At 47.2% G+C, this 12,835-nt stretch overlaps 1 non-coding gene across 1 annotated transcript; it reads left to right on the plus strand.

The window, feature by feature from the left end:
* Window positions 1-3,136: 3,136 nt before the first annotated feature.
* On the plus strand, window positions 3,137-3,243 carry LOC144683138 (U6 spliceosomal RNA). The gene has a single exon (XR_013577184.1). It is a non-coding gene; the product is annotated as a U6 spliceosomal RNA (small nuclear RNA).
* The last annotated feature ends 9,592 nt before the right edge of the window (window positions 3,244-12,835 follow it).

Consider the following 12,835-nt stretch of genomic DNA (forward strand, 5'->3'; position numbering starts at 1 on the left):
GGTCCAACAAGCCTGGTTTACATCATGATGGCCAGAGCATCGTGACACCCCCACCTTCCATCCACCACCCCACCACCATCACCCCCCTCCCCCCTTTCCCAGGAACCATTGTCATCCCCCGGGAAGGGCAAAAATTAACCACACGGACAATTAGAGAAAACAATACTCTAGGGAAATTCCCCACTGACTCCCTCAGTCAATGGGAACCAGTACAGGAATTTCACACAGACCAAAATGTCACCTTTATAGACTCTTTCCCCTCTGTGTAATGTGATCTCTGGTCTCTGTCAGTAACCAGTCCGGCTCTCTCTTGAATGCAAAGAGCCAGCAGCGAGTAACGTGTTCCAAATTACTCTGGGTAAAGAATCATGGGCCCAGCATGCCAATTTCTACTGTTGTTTAAGAATAGAGGGCCTGGAGGAAGCCCATCAGCCCTCCAAACATGCTCCGACATTCAATGCAATCGTGGCTGATCTGTGAGAACTCTGCATACCTGCCTTTGCCCCCATATCCCTTAAAACCATCAGTTAACACAAATTTATCAATATCTGATTTACAAGTGACTACTGATCTAGTGTGGAAGGGAATTCTGAACTTCAACCACCCTTTTGAACTTGAACTCCAGAGAGAGAGAGAGAGAAGCTAGCAATTGAGGAAAGAGAGAGGGGAAGAGATAAGAGAGCTTCAGAGAGAAAGAAACCAGAAACGATGAATTGTCTAAAGTGAAGCTTAGAATGAAGGAGGAAAGGAGAGAGAGTGATTCAGATTCCTTTGAGGAATTTTGATTTAACTAAAAATCTTCGGTTAGTGCCTAAATTTAGAGGGGGTGTAGCTGAAAGATGCTTTACCTCATTTGAAAAGATAGCTGTGAAATTGAATGGACCAAGACATGCTTCGGCTATCATGTTACAGAGTGTGTTTTCGGGTACAGCAGTGAATGTGTATGTAAGCTTATCGGAGGAGCAGTCTGCTAGTAAAGACGACAATATTAAATGCTTATGAGCTCATCCCTGAAGCTTGTCAGTTTAAACTGAGGACTTTGAGGAAAGGGCTTGGAGTTTGCAAGAGAAAAATAAATGATCTGGGACCAATGATTCAGGGCACTAAAATTAGACAAGACCTTTGAAAATGTAAAGCAAGGTTATGATTATGGAAGAATTTAGCAATAGCATTCCAATAAACACCAAGACATTTTTGGATGAAAGACAAAGCCAAAGGATCTGGGAGGCTGCGGTTTTAACCGATTATGTTTGAGATTTCGCACAAACTGTTAAGTGTAAAAAGCTTTAAAAGTACCTGGATGAGCACTTACAGCACGTGATAACATTCAGGGCTATGGGCCAAGTGCTGGTAAATGGGATTAGGGAGGCACGCTTGGGTTATCATGTTACAGAGTGTTTTTTTTTTCCCAGGTACAGCAATGAATGTGTACGCAAGTTTATCGGAGGAGCAGTCTGCAGATTACGGGCTAGTAAAGAAGGCAATATTAAATGTTTACGAGCTTGTCCCTGAAGCTTATCAGCTGAAGTTTAAGACTTTGAGAAAAAGACTTAATCAGACTTACTTACAGTTTGCAAGAGAAAAATAACTTATCTGGGAGCAATGGTTCAGGGCATTTTAGACAAGACCTTTGAAAATGCGAGAGAGGGTTATGATTATGGAATAATTTAAAAATAGCATTTCAGTATAAACATCAAGACGATGAAAGACAAAGCAAAAAGATCAGGGAAGCTACGGTTTTAACCGACCATGTATGAGATTTCACACAAACGGTTAAGTGTAAAAAGTTTTAGAAGTACCTGGATGAGCACTTATAGCACGTGATAACATTCAAGGCTGTGGGTCAAGTGCTGGTAAATGGGATTAGGTAGGTAGGTCAGGTGTTTCTCACGTGTCGGTGCAGACTCGATGGGCCGAAGGGCCTCTTCTGCCCTGTGTGGTTCTGGAGGAAAAGGGTCGTATGGAAATCAGCAGGGAAATTGGAGACCTAGAAAAACTAGTGATGATAAAAACTTACTAGTAGTAAGGATCAAGCTGAAGGACGGCAGCCTATTAAAGGTGGAAAGTAGGGCTGAAGGAAGGGAGGAAACAGGACATGTTACCATTGTAATAAGGCGGGATACACGAGATCAGGTTGTTGGAGGTTAAATGAGAGACTGACTGCGGTGATTGGAACTCGGAGCAGTCCTGGATATAAGTTAGCTGTGGGCTCGGAGACCAATGAGGCAAGAAACCCCAGCGGTTTTTGTACAGGTGGAGCAGGGAGAATCGGTGGTAGCTGGAGAAGTGGGAATGTGTTCACCGCCCACCCGAGGGAGCTCTGAAGGGCAGGTTGCAGAGATGCTTAAAGATTTTATTTGCAAAGGGAAAATATATCCACGTGTACAGGGAAAAGCAGGAAAGGATGTCAAAGTTTTAAGTGATACTGGGCTAGCCAGTCCTTAGTGTTGTGGGATAGTGCCACCTGCTGTCCAGAAAGGTTATTGCAGGAGAAAATATTAATTAAGGGAATTCATGGAGAAGTCACAACTATTTCATGAAACTTTAGAAGCATCTGATCCTTTGTCCGCCTTCAGTACCTGAGCCCTTCAGGAGCACAGCACCACGGGTCACAGATGCTGATGAGATGGGGGCCAGCCCCACCTTAAAGGTGCTGAGAGCACACATAGAGAATGAGGGAACTCTGTGGCACCTGCCCACTACATTCTGACAGCAGTGTCCAGCACCATCGAGGTGCAGGCATCAGTAATGTGTCCAGGGAGTGCGAGGCCGGACCATCACTGAAGGCTGCACAGACACAGGGAAGAGGCCCTGGACTGAGACACCTGCCTTTATCTTGTGCAGAAAGGTTTCACATCTGAGTAACACGAACACTGCTCATCAGAACAAGGAACCATAGGCAGGGAGACATTGTTAGGAGTTTATTTACACTAGTGAACATTATGTACAAGTGATTAACACCCGTGCCCAGGCTGTGCAGCTACATCATCAGCTGTGGCTCAGTTCATAGCACCCTCGCCTTTGAATCAGAAGGTTGTGGGTTCATGTCCCACTCCCAGAAACCAAGAACAGTGAATGTACTCGAAAGAGTTACATGCGATCTGTTGATAACTTGAAAGAGTTACATCATCCTAACGTGCTCGCTTCGGCAGCACATATACTAAAATTGGAACGATACAGAGAAGATTAGCATGGCCCCTGTGCAAGGATGACACGCAAACTCAAAAGAGTTACATCATCCTAAACTTCCTAACCCTGTCGCTACATCCTGGTGCTCCCCAGTCATACACAACGGAGGTGGGGGCAGCCTGCTGACTGCTACACCCTGTCTGTGATGACCTTGGCGGGCATCCTCTAGAGGGCCGAGACCTGGAGGTCCCCGGCCTGCTTTTGGGGTCCTGCTGTGTGGCAGTGACACCCTCCCCGGCCTGTGGAGCTGGACCTGCTGGGAAATAGGAAGAGGGGATTCGGATTAGCCGGACACTTTTGGAGTCACCTGGATGGCCCCAGAGTGCGCACCTGCGGAACCTCCTCCCTGTGGATGCCAGAGGGCCCCTGGCTGATTCCTTGAGGAGCAGAGGTAGCTGGAGTGATATCGAGCTGCCCTGCACCCCTCTCGCATACACACTGTTTGAGGCCAGTGTATGGTGTCAGCGATGGAGTTGAGCCCGCACAGCAGTGTAGGAGCGACATCCTAGACCAAGGTCTCCATGGCGACTGCCATCCTGCCAGTGTTGACCTCGATGCGTTGGCAATGCCGGTGCTATCACCTCTTAGTGAAAGCGGACGGACTCCTCCATCGTGCCTTGCAATCTGAGGAGTGCAGCGGACATCCCTTCCTGATGTTCCCGAGCTTGTCTTTGCAGCTCCAGCAACTGTGACATGACCGAGTCCAGAGGCTCCTCGTCTGACTTGGACTCAGCGCCGTTCTGGCCTCCAGCAGCTCCTCCGAGTGCCGGGGACCTGGGAAGTCCCGGCCGCCGCCTGTGAATCAGACAGTGCAATGTGCTCACCAGATTGTGACCCCGAGGCTACTCTAAAGCTGGGGCCCACCGAGGTGTGTCTCTCAGCGCTGGTGGAGGGTGAGGGTGAGCGCTGTGACGGGACTTCAGGGAGGGTGTCTTCAGGACAGACTGAGGGCTCTCCGCTTCTTCCTTTAACAGAGGCCCGAACAATCCCTGTCCCCCACCAGGATAGTCTGAGATCTCTGGAACAAAAACAGAAAATGCTGGAAAAACTTAGCAGGTCTGAGAGCATCTGTGGAGAGAGAAACAGAGTTAACGTTTCGAGTCCATATGACTTTTCTTCAGAGCTAAAGAGAAGTTGAAATGTGATGAAATTGATACTGTTTAAGGGGGGGGGGGGTGGAGCAGGTGAAGTTGGACAGAAGGTCAGCGATCGGTGGGGGCAAAGGAGAGATTGACAAAGATATCATGAACAAAAGGACAAAGGGGGTGTTAATGGTAGTGGTAAGGGCTAAAGGAGGTGCTGATGGTGGCATTAAGATAAGAAATCAGAATGTGATAATAACAGGACAAGGGTAAACACTCTGGAAAGAACAACATGAACAAGTGACAGATGGTCCTTGTGGGGGTGGGGAAAAACAGATCCAATTGGGATAAAGAAGGGGATAAAAAAGGGGATAAAACAATGAATAAATAAATGAATAAAAACAAAAATAAGTGGATAAAAAATGAATATTGAAAAAAGGGATTAAAAAAAGGGGATGGGGATGGAGGAGAGAGTTCACGGTCTGAAGTTGTTGAACTCAATGTTAAGTCCGGAAGGCTGTAAAGTGCCTAGTCGGAAGATGAGGTGCTGTTCCTCCAGTTTGCGTTGAGCTTCACTGGAACAATGCAGCAGGCCAAGGACGGACATGTCCTGAGGGCTCTCCACTCCTTCCTTGAACAGAGGCCCGAACAATCCCCATCCACCACCACTCTCCTCCGTCTGGCTAAACTTGTTCTCTCACTGAACAATTTCCCCTTTAACTTGTCTCACTTCCTCCAAATAAAAGGTGTGGCTATGGATACCCACATGGGCCCCAGCTATGCCTGTCTCTTTATGGGGTATGTGAAACATTCCTTGTCCCAGTCCTACTCAGGCTCCCTCCTACAACCCTTTCTTTGGCACATCAATGACTGCTTCAGTGCTGCTTCATCTCTCACCTGGACCTGGAAAAATTTATCGATTTTCTTTTTTTTTGGCTTCCAATTTCCACCCCTTTCTCACTTCCAACTTCAACACATCAAATCTCTCCCTTGATCTGCGGAGAGGAACACAGTTAACGTTTCAAGTCTGTATGACTCTTCAACAGAACCAAGGAAAAATAGAAAAGAGGTGAAATATGAGCTGGTTTAAGGGGGGTGGTGGGACAAGTAGAGCTGGATAGAGGGACAGTGATAGGTGGAGATAACCAAAAGATGTCACAGACAAAAGGACAAAGAGGTGTTGACAGTGGTGATATTATATAAGGAATGTGCTAATTAAGGGTGGAAAGCAGGACGAGCAAGGGACAGATAGCCCTAGTGGGGGTGGGGTGCGGGAAGGGATCGATCAGGTCCCCCTTGTCCTCACTTTTCAACCCACCAGCCTCCGCATTCAAAGGATCATCCTCCGCCATTCCCGCTAACCCCAGCATGATGCCACCACCAAACACATCTTCCCCTCACCCCCCCCTGTCGGAATTCTGTAGGGACCGTTCCCTCTGTGACACCCTGGCCTGTCATGATAATAGTTGATTGTGGTGGTGGACTCCAGTATTCGATATTGGACGGTACTCTGTACAGTTTCGGATTCACCGGCCCTGGGGGGTGGGGTGGGGGGGGTTGTTGAAGGTCAGATATAGCACATGTTGGTAGCCTGTCGTGATAGGATTCAGTTAATGCGGATATATGTTCATGTTAGGGAAATGTGTCATCAGTAAAGTTATCTCAACTGCAATGTCGACGGCCTGTGTGCATCGTTAAAACAAGAAACAAGGCAATGGGCCAGGATTTTATGTCCCGTTGTGTGGCCCCTCCCCGACCCATCCGGCTGTGAGACCGCGCGAGATGACGTTGGGGGCGAGTGTCCCGACATCATTTCTTACTCGCCCGATATCTCGCTGGGCGGACAGTTGGAAACCCGCCCGGCCAACAATCGAGTGGACAATTAAAGCCCATTAAGGGGGCAGTCGAAAGCGGTTTCTCGTGGCCCGTCCATTCTTACGGTCAGAGTTCAGGCCAGTGGGCCGGGCGGCCTTTACATTTTTGTTCAAAACCTCGATTCAGGGCTGGGTGAAATCTCCGTGAGGAAGTGAAATAGAAAGAGATACCTGGGGACTGGTTGTTTTTTTTAGGAGGTTATGCTTTCAGGTGATGCACGGACATTTTTTGCAGCGTTTTTGTTGTTTGGTTTATTCTGTGGGGGTCTGCAGCTCCCCGGGGCAGCTGTCTGCCTGCAGGGGGTGGGGCTCAGTGGAAGCGCCCACCAGCACCCACGGTGACATCGGTGCCCGCCCTCTCCCCACCCCCAGCCTTTCTCAGTGCGCGTCTCACTCTGGCTGCCCGTTGATTGGCCGGCCAGCGTGAAATCGCGGTCAGGGGGTCCCGTTTACCATCCGCTCCCAACGAGCAAAAAAAATTCAGGCCGGTTGTGTGTCGGAAGTAAATTCAACGCAACAATGGAGGTTCTGAAACCACCGACATAGCTCAGTTTGGAGGGAAGACTCGCTGAAAACTGGAGGGGGTTCCGGCAGTGATTCGAGCTGTACCTCACAGCGATGGGCAGTGATAAAGAAGACAGGTACAGTCTTCCTTCTTTCTTCACGTAGCAGGGGAAGCAGCCCCTACAAGTCTATAACACATTTATGTTTGAAAGTGATGAGATACGAAATGACTTGACAGAAATAATAGAAAAATTTGAAGCCTTCTGCAGCCCTTAGAAAAACATCACGTATGAAAGATACCGATTCCCTTACATGCGTACAAGGCAGTGACAGCATTAGTCAGTGCGTAACTGAGCTGAGAAAATGAGCTAAATCATGTGAACTTGGAGAGCTCGAAGAATCATCCGAGATAGAATAACATGCAGGAGCGTAAATGGCTCTCTGAGAGAACGGCTTTTGAGAGAAGTTGATCTCACGCTGGAGAAAGCAATAAATATCTGCAGAGCGGCAGAGACAATGAAATGCCAGATTAAACAGATGCCGGAAGATGATAAGCCGCACATGGTCAAGCAATTAGATGCAGTTAAACAGAAACAGCCCTGGGAAAGAACAAATAGACAGCCTGAAGGTAAAAAGAAGGGATGGGCAATAAATGCTGGCCCAGCAGACGAAGCCCACATCCCGTGAATGAATAAAAAAAAGGGCAAAACTGCTATTAAAACATTTAAATGCAGAAGATGCAGAACATTTACAAATGCAGAGAGCATTTACCAGATTGTTGTCCAGCCTATGGAAAGCAGCGTAAGGACTGTGATAAACTAAATCACTTCGCTAAGATGTATAAATGGAAGAAAGTGCACACGATTGACACAGACACTGAAACGGAACTTCTCGTTGGCGCAGTAACAACAAATTCTAAAGAGTACGAATGGATGGTTGATTTACAAAATCGCAACATGATGGTGAATTTCAAGCTTTGGCACAGGTGCACAAGCAAATGTCATTCCCATGAGCCTGTATCATAAGATAAGCAAAGAGAAATAGCTAACTAAAACAAAAGTGAAGCTGTCTACTTATACAGGTGAAACAAGTGCAGTAGAAGGTAAGTGCGCACTTAAAGTGAACTACAGGAAACAGTCTCAAGCGCTTCCATTCACCGCAGTGAAAACTGATGCAAAATCCATTCTTGGAATCAAAGGTTGTGAAAATCTGAAACTAATCAAGAGAGTAATGACTGTCACCAACGACATCCTGAGCGAGTATGGAGATGGGTTCCAGGGGATTGGCTGCCTAAAAGGAGAACACAACATCAATACTGATGAAACTGTGACACCCAAAATACACCCGCCCGGGAAAATAGCGGTAATGCTGAGAGAGCGACTGAAAGCAGAGTTGGACAGAATGGAGAAACTTCACATCATCAAGAAAATTGAAGAACTGACAAAGGGAGTTGATCCGATTGTAATTGTAGAAAAATCAGATGGGAATCTGCGAGTCTGTCTGGATCCCAGAGACCTAAACCAGGCAGAGTACAAAGAGCATTACCAGCTGCCCACAGTAGAAGAGATCACGTGTAAGACTAGCTGATGCTAAATATTTAGTCTTGGATGCGAGTTCAGGCTTCTGACAGGTCAAACTGGATGAGCGCAGCTCCTATCTCTGTACATTCAACACACCACACGGGCGATACTGGTCTTTACGCTTACCTTTTGGTATTAATTCAGCTCCGGAGGTGTTCCACAGAACAGGGAAGCAGCTGTTTGAAGGATTAGAGGGTGTGGAAACCTACATCGACGATGTGCTGGGTCTGGGATAGCCTCATGAGAAGAACACGCCCACAGACTGAGGCAGGTGCTGGCCAGAGCTGGAGAAAGGAACGTGAAGCTGGAAAAAGGGATAGTGGAAAATAGGTCTTCATGAAATCAGGTACCTGGGACACGTGCTAACAAGTGGGGAACTGAAGCTGGACCCAAGTCAAATCGAAGCAGTTGTGAACATGCCTACCCCCAGAATGTAAGGAAGACTTGGAGAGGTTTTTGGGAATGATGACCTGTCCTGGGAAATTCATTCGGAACATGTCAGACCTGACAACATCTCCCAGAGAACTTCCACAAAATGATGTGGAACGGCACTGGGAACAAAGTCACCAGGAAGCATTGACCAGTCTGAAGAGGACACTGACCCAGGCACCAGCATTACACTATCAAGTTGTCAGTCAGACGGTCAAGATCTCAGTGGACGCTTCAAAGTCTGGCCTGGGGGCTGTCCTCTTGCAAAATGAGGCACCAGTGGCATAATCTTCAAAGACAATGACTGAAACACAGCAGCGGTAAGGCCAATAGAGAAAGAAATGCTAGCATTGTGTTTGGCCTAGAATGTTTCCACCAGTTTGTCTGTGGCAAAGACGTGGGTGTAGAGTCTGATCATAAGCCTCTGGAAGCTATTCTTAAAAAGCCCCTGAACTGTGCACTGCCAGGAATCCAAAGATTACTAATGTGTCTGCAGAAGTAACAGATCAGAGTTAAATACAAACCGGGCAAGGAAATGTACATTTCAGGCACTCTGTCACATGCATAACTACTCGTCACGGAGGAAGAGGTTAAAGGAACGGAAGCAAAGGTTCACATACTGACAAGGAACTTTCCTGTGGCTGTAACCAAACTGGGTGAGATCAGGGAAATGACCGAGCATGAGGCCACACTGAGAAAACTGTAGCAGATCGTGCAAACTGACTGGACCACACATCAGGGCGGAGCCCCTTCTGCTGTACAAGAGAACTGGAACTATCGTGAGGAACTTCATGTAGCAGCAGGAACACTTTTCAAGGGAGAAAAGATCATAATTCCTGCAACACTGAGGAAGGAAATGCTGCAGCGCATACCTGAAAGTCACCTCGACATAGAAACATGCAGGAGAAGAGCTCGAGGTGTCATGTATTGGCCTGGAATGGAAGCACAAATCAGGGAAGTGGTGAATGCGTGTGCAGTGGGCCAACAGTACAGTAAGTCACAGCAAAAAGAACCTCTTCAACCCCACAGTGTTCCAGAGAGGCCCTGGCAGAGAATTGGAGTGGACTTGTTCACATTGACAATGGTGAGACCGTAAGATGTAGGAGCAGAAGTAGGCCATTCGTCCCATCAATTACCTACTAGCGGTAAATTGTTACTCAAAGTTCTTTTGAGTCTGTGCTGCTGAGAAATGATAGTAAGAGCTTCACTGTAATAAATCATTTAAAATCAATGTCTGCTCGCCACGGCACACCTGAAGTGCTCATCTCAGGTAACAGCCGCCAATTCTCAGGCACTGAGTTTCGCAAATTTGCACAGGACTGGGAGTTTAGCCACACTAACGTCAAGTCCCAAATATCCACAATCCAACGGAATGATGGAACATACCGTACAGACCTTAAAACACCTGTTGAAGGTGGCAAAGGTGGACGGAAGAGACACCTACCTGGTTCTACTGGATTTCAGGAATACTCCATTAGGGGACATTGGATCATCTCCAGCACAGCTCCTGATGGGGAGAAGACTAAGGACTAAGCTTCCAATGTGCCCCAACTGTTATTTCCACAGCCAGTCAGCTACAGCACGTGGGACCCGCTCAAACCGAGACAGCAGAAGCAGGAACAGCACGTTGATCGAGGCGCCCGACCTCTGCCTGACCTGAACACGGGAGAGACGGTGAGGATGCAGCGTGAAGGGATCTGGAATACTGCCTTTGTCACAGGAATCACAGGAGAACCAAGGTTCTTACATGGTGCAGACTCCAAATGGACAACAGTACAGGAGAAACCGGAAATTCTTACGGGAAACAAATGAAACACAGCCCTGCACTGAACCAGAAAGTGTGGCTGACAATCAAAATCCAGAATGTACCAGTGAAACAACAGCTAACCAGACAAAGCCTGAGAATCCTGAAAACTATCCAAGGGGTGATGGTGACACAGAGCTGGAGGAGGCCCCTTGTCCTCCAAAATCACCTCTGTCACCATTCAGAACATCCAGAGGGAGAACTGTGAAAAAACCACAGAGATGAGTAAAAGACAAAACAGACTGATCAGAACAGGGTGAAAGAGAATCGATACAAACGTTGTGTACTGGAGTTGTATAAAAGTTTTTTTAAAAAGGAAATGTCATGATAATAGTTGATTTGGTAGTGGACTCCAGTATTAGATACTATACGATACTTTGTACTATATATGGGGTCACCAGACCTGGGAGCTGATGGTCAGATAACACGTGTTGGAGCCTGTCTAGATAGAATTCAGTTACTGTGGATATGTGTTCATGTTAGGAAAATGTGTTATCAATAAAGTTATCTCAGCTACAATGCCGATGGCCTGTGTGCATCATTAAAACAAGAAACAAGACATGGTCCACTCCTCTATCACCCCCAACTCCTCACCTCCCACCCACGGCACTTTCCCATGCAACCAGAGAAGGTGCAACACCTGCCCCTTTACTTCCCCCCTCCTCACTGTCCAAGGGCCCAAAAACACCTTTCAAGTGAAGCAGCACTTCACTTGCACTTCCCTCAATTTAGTCTACTGCATTCGCTGCTCCCAATGCGGTTTCCTCTACATTGGAGAGACCAAACGCAGACTGGGTGACCGCTTTGCAGAACACCTGCGGTCTGTCCGCAAGCATGACCCAGACCTCCCTGTCGCTCGCCATTTCATCACTCCACCCTGCTCTCATGCCCACATGTCCGTCCTTGGCCTGCTGCATTGTTCCAGTGAAGATCAACGCTAACTGGAGGAACAGCACCTCATCTTCCGACTAGGCACTTTACAGCCTTCCGGGCTGAATATTGAGTTCAACAACTTCAGACCGTGAACTCTCTCCTCCATCTTTACCGCTTTGTAAATCCATTAAAAAAAAATATTAATTAATTTATTTTTAAAAATCCTTTCCCCCCCCCAACCCCCCCAGAGGACCATCTGTCACTTGTTCTATGTTGTGCTTTCACAGAGCGCTGACCCTTGTTCTGCTATTAACACAGAATCACAGAATCACACAGCGCAGGAGAGGCCCTTCGGCCCATCGAGTCTGCACCGACACGTGAGAAACACCTGACTTACCTACCTAATCCCATTTACCAGCACTTGGCCCATAGCCTTGAATGTTATGACGTGCCTAGTGCTCATCCAGGTACTTTTTAAAGGATGTGAGGCAACCCGCCTCCACCACCCTCCCAGGCAGCGCATTCCAGACCGTCACCACTCTCTGCTATCTTACCTTTATGTCACTATCAGCACCGTCTTTACTCTTTACCACTACCATTAACATTCCCCTTTTCTTGCATTCATGATATCTTTGTTAATCTCTCTTCAGCTCCCACCTATTCCCTGACCTTCTATCCAGCTTTACCTGTTCCACCCCCTTAAACAGTATATATTTAATCAAATTTCTACTTCTCTTTAACCCTGAAGAAGAGTCATACGTCCTCGAAACATTAACTCTGTTTTCCTCTTCACAGATGCTGCCAGACCTGATGAGTTTTTCCAGCATTTTCTGTTTTTATTTCAGATTTCCGACATCCGCAGTATTTTGCTTTTATTTAAAACGTGCGCCCACTCCAGCGGGTGGTCCCTTGGCTGTTCAAAGAAGACCAGTGACGTTGTCCTCACTGTCCTTGTGCAAATGGGGCTGCTTTGTCCTTTCTGCATTAAAACAGTGACTGCATTTCATTGACTGTAAAGAGTTTTGAAAGGCACAATATAAATATAATTTTTTAAAATTGTCCATATCCTACAAAGCAGTTTTTTTTACCCCCCTTGCCACCTGTCCCACATTGGAGAACTGGTACTGGGGGTGATGAAATTAGTGGACAGCCTAGTCTGCCCTTACAGTGGGCAAGTCCAGCTTCATATTTCATATTTGAGAGATATCAGCAGCCTGCAGGTTACCATCTAACCACCAGGTGGTGGTGTTGCTCTGTATTGCCAGTTCCATCCCGGCCACACAGGAACATATGCCCAAGTGAAACCTGATTAACGCACGGAGACTTTGCCAAATGTCATTCTGTGTAAATTTGAAACATTTTGATGCATCCTACCGTAAAAGGTTGAGGATGCTGGGGTCAATTGACATTTACATGGACTGAGCTTGATGGATTTTTTGTTGGGTCAGTGATGTGGGGGGAGGTCTTGTGACCCAGTGGGGGAGTGTCCCTAACCCTGGG

The sequence above is a fragment of the Cetorhinus maximus genome, chromosome 7 (genome assembly GCF_964194155.1).
Source record: "Cetorhinus maximus chromosome 7, sCetMax3.hap1.1, whole genome shotgun sequence".
Classification (NCBI taxonomy): Eukaryota; Metazoa; Chordata; class Chondrichthyes; order Lamniformes; family Cetorhinidae; genus Cetorhinus; species Cetorhinus maximus.